The 12230-nt window shown below is 48.6% G+C and overlaps 1 non-coding gene across 1 annotated transcript; it reads right to left on the minus strand.

Moving 5' to 3' along the window:
- Positions 1-453: 453 nt before the first annotated feature.
- On the minus strand, positions 454-541 carry trnap-agg (transfer RNA proline (anticodon AGG)). The gene is given in 2 exon segments: positions 454-489; positions 506-541. It is a non-coding gene; the product is annotated as a tRNA-Pro (tRNA).
- Between the last annotated feature and the right edge of the window lie 11689 nt (positions 542-12230).

The following is a 12230-nucleotide window of genomic DNA, read 5'->3' on the forward strand; positions in this document are numbered from 1 at the left end:
CACCAGCTTCACAACACTTCCCATTCACTCCATTTATATCCTGGCTCCAATCCTTCATGGATTATAGAGTCAAGGAGTACTACAGAACAGAAGCAGGCCCTTCGGCCCATCTAGTCCATACCAGCCTTCTGACTGGTTCCATCTACCCGCTCCAAGAACATAGCCTTCCAAATCCCTCCCATTCAAACTTATCTTAATTGTTACAATTCAACCTGCATCTCGTTCACTCTCGCGATATCCTCTGAGCGAAAACGTTCCCCCACAGGTTCCCATTGAAAATATAACTTTTCATAATTCACCTGTAATTTCGAGTAATCATCTCACCCAATCTAAGGGGGAAACCCTGCAGACATTGACCTTATCTATATCCCGCATTATTTCGTAAGTATCTCCCCTCATTCCCCTGTGCTTCACTGAATGACTGAATGAATTCCTAAAACATATTATTCAGAGGGGCTCGTCCGGGAATTGAACCCGGGACCTCTCGCATACTCGCAAATCCAGGCCCTAAGCAAGAATCATACCACTAGACCAACGAGCCCATTCAAAGTTTCTCAAACTTTGAATGAACTGATTACTTTCACATTCTCAGCCTCCTTCCTCAACACATCTGGGAGGTATTTTATGTCCGACCTTAGAGGACAGGACCAAAGTAGAACAAAGAACAAAGAACTTGTCCAGCACACTAGGGGCCCTTCGGACCTCCATATTTTCTCCACCTATGTAAAACTACTTTCCCGTAACTCTAACTCTTCCCTCCTACACAGGCCATAAACCTGCCTACCTAAGTGTCTTTTAAACGTCGCAGTTACACACGCCTCTACCACACTATTCCTAAAACCCACCACACAGTGTAAAACAAACTTACCTCTGACATCTCCCCTAATCTTTCCTCCACTCTCCTTGCCGCTACCCGCAAGGAGTTTGTACGTTCTCCCCGTTTCCGCGTGGATAAGCTGATCAACTGTTTTAGTTAGACCTCCCCCACCTCCTCTACCTATTACCTCTCCCCCGTCACTGCACCGTCATCATCTTAAAGCGCTTTTTATAATACTTACAGTCGAAGTGCATTTTATTCCATATCGTACTCTAACCACTAACCATATTTTATAATATTCTTTACTCTTCATCATTGCTGAATGTTGGGTTATTTTATCGCGTGTTTTTCGTTTTGACGAGCACACCACAGCAAATTCCTTATAATGTGAACGAGTCTCAGGAACGTATAAATTACCCTGAAGCCTAAGAATTTTGCACAGTACTGTTGTAATTTTATGTATTGCACTTTACTGCTGCTGCTGGAAAACAAACTTCATGAGATATGTCAGTGATGACAAACCTAATTCTGCTATGGGTCTCTATTGTGGATCCATAGTGATCCATCTATAGTGGGAAGGGGGCAGGGAGAGGGAGTCATGTTTGGGAAAAGGGGAAGGGAGAGGGGAGTGTGCGGGAAGCACCAGTGATTCGTTCTATGATGAGCAATAAACCAATTGTTTGCAATAAAATGGCCTTGCCTGAAGTCTCGGTGTTGGGAGTGTCTGCATGTACGCCATACCCACCCGCCCCGGCACTCCTTCTCTGCCAACTGTACCACACTTCCTCCCATGGCACTCTGCCCTCACCATTCCCAAGATCCTTTCATCCCGCCAGATTTATATATTTCATTTGTGCATGTTAGTTATTTTTTTTCTCCGTTTGGCCAGTTATTTTTCAAACCTTCTATGCCCTTCCACAAGTTCTGCCTGCCCCCTCACTACATGTTACACATACAGCTACGTCCCAGCTTTCGTTCTGCAGCTTTGAGAAATTTATGTGTTTAAGATCACATTTGTTTCAACTGATATTGCTGGAGACGTTCTGGGCTGGAAGCGGTTAAACGAGTGTGTTTGTTCAGTGACTGTAATTAATGACGGTCCCCAGTGGAAACCGCTGACGTTTGAGACTTTTCCTTCGCAGCTAATATGGCTCTTTACTTCCCACAATTCCGTGAGATCGTTTCCATCGGCACTGACGGTACAACATCGCCGCCCCGAGGTAGAGTGTGGCATTGCAGTGAAATATCCAGCTCGGTTTTGTATTCTCGATGCTGCTGAGGTGCTTGTTGTTGTAACCAGGTATCGATGCTGTAAACCATGCATATGATCGTTCTGCACACACAAACTGAGATGTAGCTATTTTTTTAAGCCCTGAGTGTAGTATTGACTCCTGAAGACATATTACTTTAAGTTGACGTTCTGGGTAAGATGCTGACAGCACTTAACATTCTACTTTCAAGAGACACACAATCTCACTTCTATCGCATCTCCCAACCGGACCCCCGTACATTAACACTTTCCACTTGCGCCACCAGACTTTAACGCCCTCCTCCTATGGTCCCGTAAAGTAACACCCTCCTCATTTGGCTTCGCATATTAACACCATCGTTATTTCACCCTGGACGTTAACACCCTGATTTTTAAATTAACGCCACCCCTCCCAGACCGAGTAATTAACCCTCTCTCAGCGGCCCCGTGTAAGAATTTGCGGGGATGGCAGATGTGGATGGATTCCAGGTTGGGTGGAGGGAGGGGAGGGAGAGGGCTCAAACCCGAGTTCCCGGAGATAATCAAAGCCCAGCGGACGTAGGTGAGGATCCAGGATCACCGGCGACATCCAGGCCCTAACCCTGCGGGGGAGACTGGATCCTCCCTTGAACTGGGGGAGTGCCGAGTTAGAGGGGTTGCTGAGGCTCACTGCGGGCTCCCCTGGAGAAAGTATGGCTGGTGGAAGGAGGGAGAGGTAAAGGGGAGGAGGGGTGGAGAGACAGTTGGAGTGAGATAATGGGAAAGGGAAAGATGGAGTGAGGATGGGATCTGGAGACAAAAGGATGGGAGAATAAGATAAAGTGAAGATAGAGGAATGAGGAGGAGGGCAGACGGTGTATGAGTGGAAGAGGAAAACGTTTATGAGAAAGGATACAGTGGTTGAGAAAATAAGAGAGAAATATATAGTGAGGTAGAATGAGAGGGTGGGAAAGGTGGAGGGCGGTAATGGGAGCCTCGTACCAGAGGACAGTGTCAGACTAAAGGACACACGTTTACCAGGGAGGTGAGAAAGAATTTGTTCCCTCCACACCTGGTCTGAGGGAGACAGGGGGAGAGGAGAGAATGCAAACTTCACAGAGACAGCACCAGGGACGGGGATTGAACCGGGTCTTCAGAGACCAATGGAGTGAGAGAACAAGGGAGAGTTTGCAACGAAAGAAAGAAAATGGAATGAAAGGGATGGATGGGAGATGAAGAAGTGAAAGAGAATGGGATAGAGAGAGAGATAAAATGATAGGGAGGGATGGGGTGAATGTATGTGAGGGAGAATGAGTGAGAGTGGGAGGGGTAGAAAGAACATTGGAGGAGAGAAGGGAAACGGGAGGAAAGGATGAAGGCAGACACTGTGCAGGTATACGTACTCTTCCCTATACAGGGATATGGTGCCATTGGGGAGAAAGGGAAGGACAGAATAAGCTTACAGAAAGGGAGGGGAATAAAATAAACACCTGAGAGAGTAAAGGTTCAATTTCTTTTTCCACCTCCTCATTATCGCTCAAAATAATCACCCACCTCGTCAGGACACACACTGCAAATTCCCCCAGGTCCATAAAGGGTCTTGCGAACCCCGCACCCTAGCCACCCACACAAATGACCTGTACACACACTCCCTGACCTCCCGCCACCCACTGTTTCTGCCCTGCCCGCCCTTCCCAGCAGAGGGCGCCATTGCTCAGGTCTCCACATTGACCCGCAATTACAGATGAAATACAAGGAACACATCTCTCAAAACCTTGCTTTCAGACAGTTCCATGTTTATTGAGCACGCACAACAAGCAATAACAGTGCAAATCATCAGCTTCACAACCAAATAATATACAGAAATGTCAAAGATCCCTTGGATTTCAGGCCTTCAAACCCTTGCAGACTGTGGACACATTATACCGTCTCTGCACTCTGTTCTCCGACGCCCTGTCCCATTCTCCCTCTCTCCATTTGTGGGAATCTGTGGTTAGAGATCGACTGACTTGCTCGAAGTAAGAAATGGAAATAAGAGTGAATCAGAGAGAGAAACAGATGGAAATGAGAGTGTATAAGACCAGAGTGTATTAAATCATGTGTCAGAGAGAGAGATGGAGGACAAGAGTGCTAGACTGCGAGATGGAGATGGGGACGGTGTCAGACGGATGTGTCGGGTGTCGTGCTGACTGGGTGGGAATGTGCAGGATTGCCTTGTGCTCTGCGAGTGTACACAGATGTCTGCAAAGGTGCACAGGATACTTTCCTCAGTACCTCTGGAGATCAGGGATCTTCCTCACTACATCCACAGACCATGAAGTCTTCACGGTTCTGTGTTTTTATGAAAAAGAGATTCATTATTTCACACGTAATTTCAGTTCAATTAGTTACAGCAAATTATTGATGATATATTAATGCAATGAAGCCCTGCATTAGCTAATTTTCCCATTTTACTGTAAACCCAGATGTGTGTCTCACACAGACCCGGTCCTGTAGTGAGGGGTGTCGGTGTTTACAGACCGTACACTGTGGAAGGTGTGTGACGTCTCACACCGACCCGGTCCTGTAGTGAGGGGTGTCGGTGTTTACAGACCGTACACTGTGAAAGGTGTGTGACGTCTCACACCGACCCGGTCCTGTAGTGAGGGGTGTCGGTGTTTACAGAGCGTACACTGTGGAAGGTGTGTGACGTCTCACACCGACCCGGTCCTGTAGTGAGGGGTGTCGGTGTTTACAGACCGTACACTGTGGAAGGTGTGTGACGTCTCACACCGACCCGGTCCTGTAGTGAGGGGTGTCGGTGTTTACGGACCGTACACTGTGGAAGGTGTGTGACGTCTCACACCGACCCGGTCCTGTAGTGAGGGGTGTCGGTGTTTACGGACCGTACACTGTGGAAGGTGTGTGACGTCTCACACCACACCGACCCGGTCCTGTAGTGAGGGGTGTCGGTGTTTACGGACCGTACGCTGTGGAAGGTGTGTGACGTCTCACACCGACCCGGTCCTGTAGTGAGGGGTGTGGGTGTTTACGGGGACCGTACCCGGGATGTTCTGTGATTGATCTCATCATTCGGAGGATCTGCTCCACCTGGAACAGGCCGGGTCTGTGTCCTCACTCTCAGTTCTGGGCTTCTGGCGTCACTACTCAATGGGATTGTACTTCACAATGTGACCAACTAAAAGCTCGCAGGCTGCGGCACACTGGGGAATCAGCAGAGTGTAGCAACATCTCAGGCTCTCCTGGGATTAACCCTCTGTGACCCGTATACTTGTCTAAAGGCAGGCTGGAGTAAGGGAGAGGGGGTAAAGCGTCAGGGAGATGGAACTGCAGACTCCTTCACTCGTTGACAGATCACTCCCTCACTCCTCCGGAGGTTCTGCCCTGAACCGTGCAAGCTTGATCTGAAGATTTGGATCACCGAACATCTCCTGGAGCTGCGGTCAGAGAGGAGGAAAGATGAATGATTGCTGAGGTAGGGGAGTTGAAGGAGTGACGGGAGGAGAGGGGCATCGAGACGGCAGGCAGAGCTGTGACTGAGAGGGAGAGTTGGTAAAGGAGAGGGATTAAGAACTGAGAGACGGGGAGGGAGTTCACTCACCTTTCGTCGAATGGCTTTCCACACTTCATCCTCACTCACGTTTCCACTCGATGTCAGCTGCACGTTAATCCACACGCGAACTCCTGAACAAAACAGCCCAGTGTCAACATGGTGTCACTCCCAGGTCAAGTGCTGCTCATGGGATGTTTCCTCATCTCTGTCCCTTCGATCATGCAATCTCCTCTCGCCCAGTCCCCACCCTCTAATACCTTGATTCCTCCTCACACCCACCCCACCCTCTGACAGCTTGATTCGTCCCCACACCTACATCAAAAATCTGTGTCAATATACGTATAGACAGGGACAGGGAGAGAGTGAGAAAAGGGCAGGGTGGGGTCAGGGAGAGAGTGTGCACATGTAGTGAAGACAGGCAGAGAACGAGGGAGGGGCAGACAGTGAGTGGGGTGGAAAGTGGTAGTGAGAAAAGAAAGAGAAAGATGGATGAATCCAGAGTGAGAGACAGAGACATGGAGTGTGAGATTACCCCGTTACCTGCATTGGACAGTTTTATGGAGATGGGAAATGATGTCAGTTACATCCACATGTCAGATTAGAGCAGTACACGGTCATCGGTGCAGAATTTTAGAGCTCCTGGTATTGGGTGTAGTGTGTTAACGAGGAGTGAAGACTTACGATCACATAGTGAATGGATTCTTGGAGGAACACGTCATGGGAACAAGCCCTTTGACCAAATTGATCCATGCCAACCAAGGAGGCAACTTGAACTGGTCTCCTTTGCCTGAGTTTGGCCCACATCCCTCTTTCATTAACAATCCACATTCTCATACAAATGTGTCATAAATGCTGTCTTTGTGTTTATCCCACATCCCTCTATCATTAACAATCCACATTCTCATACAAATGTGTCATAAATGCTGTCTTTGTGTTTATCCCACATCCCTCTATCATTAACAATCCACATTCTCATTCAAATGTGTCATAAATGCTGCTTTGTGTTTATCCCACATCCCTCTATCATTAGCAATCAACATTCTCATACAAATGACACAAATTACTCATAAATGCTGCTTTGTGTTTATCCCACATCCCTCTATCATTAACAATCCACATTCTCATACAAATGTCTCATAAATGCTGTCAATATGTTAATCCTTCACCCTCTCCCTCCTCAATCACTCCAACCATCTCTCCTCAACCAGACATCCCTCACGCCACATCCAGTCATTCCCTTCCTCAGTGACATCAGGTCTCTCTATAACCAGGGAGCACATCGCCTGCTGAAAGCTAAATATGTGGCATTCAAGTCTGGCGACCCAGGTCTGTATCAGTAAACCAGGTATGACTTGCAGAGGGTATTCAAGGCTGAAGAAACAATATAGAACTCCCCATTCCTCTTACCCTCTCCCTGCCACCACAATTTCGTTCTCTCTAGTCTCCTACCGGCTCCTCTCCCCACCATCTCCCCTGACACTGTCATTCATATTGTAGTGCCCTGCAAGGCGAGCGGGTGTAAGAGTGAATGTGAGTCAGTGTGGGGAAGTGGGGGAGGGAGAGAGGGAGAGGGCGGTTGGAGAGATGGGGGAGGGTGGAGAGAGAGGGGGAGAGAAGGAGGAGAAAGAAGGAGGAGGAGAGTGGGGAGGGGGGTAGAGGGAAGGCGGAGGGGGGAATGTGCCTGTAACATAGGATTGAACCTGTATGCACCCTCCAGTCGATGATCCTTTGGGCTGTTCCCCTGTGGAAGTCTCTTGGTCTGTAATGAAGGAACAGAGAGACACCCGAGTGGAAACTCTGAAACAAGTCATTACAATGGGACAGGAGTTCAGGGAATGTGAGACTGGGTCTGTGGTGAAACCAACACCATTCCTCTCCTTCCCAATTCCCCGTCACTGTCCTCAGTCTGACACAGGATGAATTTTAGGGACTGACCATGGGGAACAACATTCCATTCAGTGATCCCCACCACAGATACCTGAGCTTGTAGATCCTTCTGGGGTGGGGGTCAAACCCGGACCAGGTTCTCCCGTCGCTGGTCCCTGGGTTTCCTGAGTGTTGTCCAAATCGGGAACTGTGAGGAGAGAGACAGGGTAGGTGGGGTCAGGTGAGAGATTAAAAGAAAAGAAGATAACCAAAATCTGGTAAGGACAAACCTGGCTGGGAGGTAACAGTCCGTGAGAATCCAATAAACATCACAGATCCAACAGATCAAACCTCTCATCCCCCACATTAGACAGACAGACAGACATACCAAAAAACAACAGATTTCACAAGAGACGTTAGTGATAGTAAACCTAATTCTGATCCTGAATCTCTGACCACTGACCATAAATCGATGTCCTCTAGTCATATTCACCCTGATCACTGGTAATATTCCCAGCAGGACGTCCCACACCACCAGCTTCAGGAACATTTATCACCCACAACCATCAGACTCCTGACCGGCGTGGATAACTTCACTCACATCAACTCTGAACTCATTCCTCAATCTACAGACTCACTTTCAAGGAATCTACAACTCATCATCTCAGTATTTTATATTTTATTTACACAATTTGCCTTCTTTTGCGCATTGGTTGTTTGTCAGTCTTTGCTTTTGTATAGTTTTTCACAAATTCTGTTGTTTTTCTCTATTTTCCTGTAGATTACTGCAACAAAATGAATCTCAGGACAGTATATAGTGACAATTAAGTACTTTGATAATAAATCTTACTTTGAACCTGCATGTATTCCTCGTAATTGCCACGGTCCAGTCCATGGACTCCAGACTCCGGGTCTTCTGGCTGTCCCTTGTTTCATTTGGGCTTAATAGGCACCTGATTTTCGGCTTGGAGCCGGGAATATATGTGGCCCTGGGTTCGAGTGTAGGTGCCGGTTCGTCTTGTCAGTATCCTGTCCTCGCCTCTCTGTGGGGATTGTCTTGTCAGTATCCTGTCCTTGCCTCTGTGGGTTTGTCTTGTCAGTATCCTGTCCTCGCCTCTGTGGGGTTTGTCTTGTCAGGATCCTGTCCTCACCTCTGTGGGGTTTGTCTTGTCAGTATCCTGTCCTCGCCTCTCTGTGGGTTTGTCTTGTCAGTATCCTGTCCTCGCCTCTGTGGGGTGTGATTTATCAGTATCCTGTCCTCGCCTCTGTGGGGTTTGTCTTGTCAGTATCCTGTGCCTGCCTCTGTGGGGTTTGTCTTGTCTGTATCCTGTGCCTGCCTCTGTGGGGTAGGTCAGGCCGTCTTTGCTGTTACCCTGCAGCTGGATCATCCCTTCCATATCCACGACTGTTACCTCAACTGTACTCACGTCTGAACTCCCGGGCGGGACCGGCACCTGAGCAAGTGCAGGTGTGCCAGTCCGTGCCCAAGTCCCCGAGGAGGGTCCCAGTCCGTGCCCAAGTCCCCGAGGAGGGTCCCAGTCCGTGCCCAAGTCCCCGAGGAGGGTCCCTGTCCGTGCCCAAGTCCCCGAGGAGGGTCCCAGTCCGTGCCCAAGTCCCCGAGCAGGGTCCCAGTCCGTGCCCAAGTCCCCGAGGAGGGTTCCAGTCCGTGCCCAGGTCCCCGAGGAGGTTCCCAGTCCGTGCCCAAGTCCCCGAGGAGGGTTCCAGTCCGTGCCCAGGTCCCCGAGGAGGGTTTCAGTCCGTGACCAGGTCCCCGAGGCCTGTTTCGAGGAGGGTTCCAGTCCATGTCCGTGAGTCCTGGTCTCGTCCAGGGCCAGTGTCAGTACCCAGCTACGCCTCTCCTGGCTTCGGCTTTGCTCTCCCTCGACCAAGACAAAGTCTGAGCTTCATGTCCTCGTCCAGCCCTGGAGTCCCGCGTCCGGCCCCCACGTCCAGTCCTGTTACCTTGCCACGTCCAGTCCTCTCCTGGATCCGGAGTCCGAGCCCGAGTCAAGACCCAGGTTCCAGGTCTCGGTCCAGTCTCTGGCTCGGAGTGCTTGTCCAGGTTCCTAGTTCCTAGTTCCCTGTTCCTAATTCCTCATCCAGGTCCCTCTATCCTAGTCTCGTCCTCGCCTATGCCCTGTATCCTAGTCTTGTCCAGCGTTGTTTCTCCCCACTTCCCTTGCTTTCTGTCACACCAGATCCCACTTTCCCTCGTACTTCGGTGTCTGTGTCTTGCTTTAGGGTTCGCTCTCAACGCCTACCTTATGACAGTGATCTTCTGCATATTTTCATATATCCTCAGAAATATTAGGCTCACTGTCACTATTTACTCTGACAGGAAATTTGCTGCTTTGCTGCAGCAGTGTGGTGGAAGACAGAAGTTTGCTATAACTTACAAGAGAAATTCATTTCAAAAGTTGAAAGCAAATTCATTATGTATACTGTACATCACCATATATAATCCTGAGATTCATTTTCTTGTGGGCATACTAACCTACTAACCCAAACGTCTTTGTAATGAGGAAGGAAACCGACACAGTCACAGGGAGAATGTACAATCTCCTTACAGACAGTGTCGGTAACAATTAAACAACTGGTGAAAATATCCTGCCTGAACGTCACTCCAATCCTCACCCACCGGACACTTTCATTTCCCCCACCCCTGAGCACCAGGTCTCAGCCCCCCTGCTCTGTCACTGAGCCGTCCCCACATGTCTTCCAGACCGGCCTCCATCCAAGGCAGGTCATTCCGGATGAGTGAATCACCCTTTCCGGAGAGCTCATGTACTCCTGAGATTGTCAGTGGGGATAGAACGGACTCCATCGTTCACATCCCACTGAGAGACACAGATAACCACTGAATCAGCTCACGAGAGCCTGTCGGCTACAGAGTTGTGGAATGAACCCCTCCCCAGTCACAAAGTTTCGACCTGAGGATGTGTCTCCCGATGGGACAGAGGGCGGTTCCTGGGTGCCCCCTCCATTCAATGACCCTTTGACCTGTTCCCTCGGAGAAATTTCAAAGTCTCCGATAAAGGAACGGAGACGTGGGAGAAAGAAAAACACAAACATCGTAGCTCCCTTCAGCCACCGCGGCTCCATCAAAATCTTCATCACTACAGGCGACTCCCATCATTCAGAGTCAGATTGAAATTCTGGGACTGACTATGGGGATCAGAATTCCCATCAATGACCCCACCACCAATTCCTAAGCTGTGGACCATCAAACATGCTCTCTTTCGCGCCACCCCCCCACCACCCCCACAACTGTCTACGGCTCCCTCTCAGCATCGCTACTCCCTCCAGTACCCATCTCGTACCCCAGACCTCTCTCCCATCTCCACCTAAAATCTTTCTCCATTGCCCCATTACTCCTCCCTCCTCCTTTCTCTCCCCAGCACTCTCCTTCCTCTCCACTTTCCCACTTCCCTCCACCCCAGCATTCTGGCAGGCAGGTTTGCCACTGCTACAGAGGTGTGTTTAAACTAAGTGGTGGGGGTGAGGAGATGAACTGGAAATATAAGGATTGAGTTAAAGGGAAAGAGCAAATAAGAAAAGTTAAGAAAGACAACAGAATTAACTGGGCAGAAAGCTCAGGCAGGGATCGGAGAGTATGGCCAAGTGCAATAGGAATCGGTGTGAGAGGTGAGGGGAGTAATGGATTTAAATTATTATATATGAATGCACGAAGTATAAGAAATAAAATGGATGAGCTTGAAGCTCAGTTGGAAATTGGCAAGTATGATGTTGTAGGAATAACAGAGACATGGCTGCAAGAGGACCAGTGCTGGGAAATGAATATTCAAGGGCATACGTCCTATCAAAAGGATAGACAGGTGGGCAGAGGGGGTGGAGTGGCTCTGTTGGTGAGGAATGAAGTTCAGTCCCTTGCGTGGGGTAACATAGAATCAGGAGATGTAGAGTCAGTGTGGATAGAACTGAGAAATTCTGAAGGCAAAAATACCCTAATGGGAGCTATCTACAGGCCCCCAAACAACAGCTTGGATATAGGGTGCAAGTTAAATTAAGAATTAAAATTGGCATGTCGCAAAGGTAATGCTACGGTTGTAATGGGTGATTTCAACATGCAGGTAGACTGGGAAAATCAGGATGGTACTGGACCCCAAGAAAGGGAGTTTGTAGAGTGCTTCCGAGATGGATTCTTAGAGCAGCTTGTACTGGAGCCTTCCAGGGAGAAGGCAATTCTGGATTTAGTGTTGTGTAATGAACCATATTTGATAGGGGAACTCGAGGTAAAGGAGACATTAGGAGGTAGTGACCATAATTTGATAAGTTTTAATCTACAATTTTAGAGGGAGAAGGGAAAATCGGAAGTGTCAGTATTACAGTCGAACAAAGGGGACTATGGAGCCATGAGGGAGGAAATAACCGAAGTTGACTGGATGGATACCCTAGCAGGGATGACAGTGGAACAACAATGGCAGGTATTTCTGGGAATAATACAGAAGGTAAAGGATTTGTTCATTCCAAAGAGGAAGAAAGAATCTAAGGACTGTGGCTGAGAAGTGAAGTCAAGGACAGTATAAAAATAAAAGTGAAGAAGTATAACAGAGCAAAGATGACCAGGAAGCCAGAGGATTGGGAAACTTCTAAAGCGCAATAGATGATAACTAACAGGGCAATATGGGAAGAAAAGATGGGGTACAAAGGTAAACTAGCCAAGAATATAAATGAGGGTAGTAAAAGCTTCTTTGGGTATGTGAAGAGGAAAAAATTTGTTAAGACCAAAGTTGGGCACTTGAAGG

This window comes from Hypanus sabinus, unplaced genomic scaffold (genome assembly GCF_030144855.1).
Source record: "Hypanus sabinus isolate sHypSab1 unplaced genomic scaffold, sHypSab1.hap1 scaffold_555, whole genome shotgun sequence".
In the NCBI taxonomy this organism is placed as follows: Eukaryota; Metazoa; Chordata; class Chondrichthyes; order Myliobatiformes; family Dasyatidae; genus Hypanus; species Hypanus sabinus.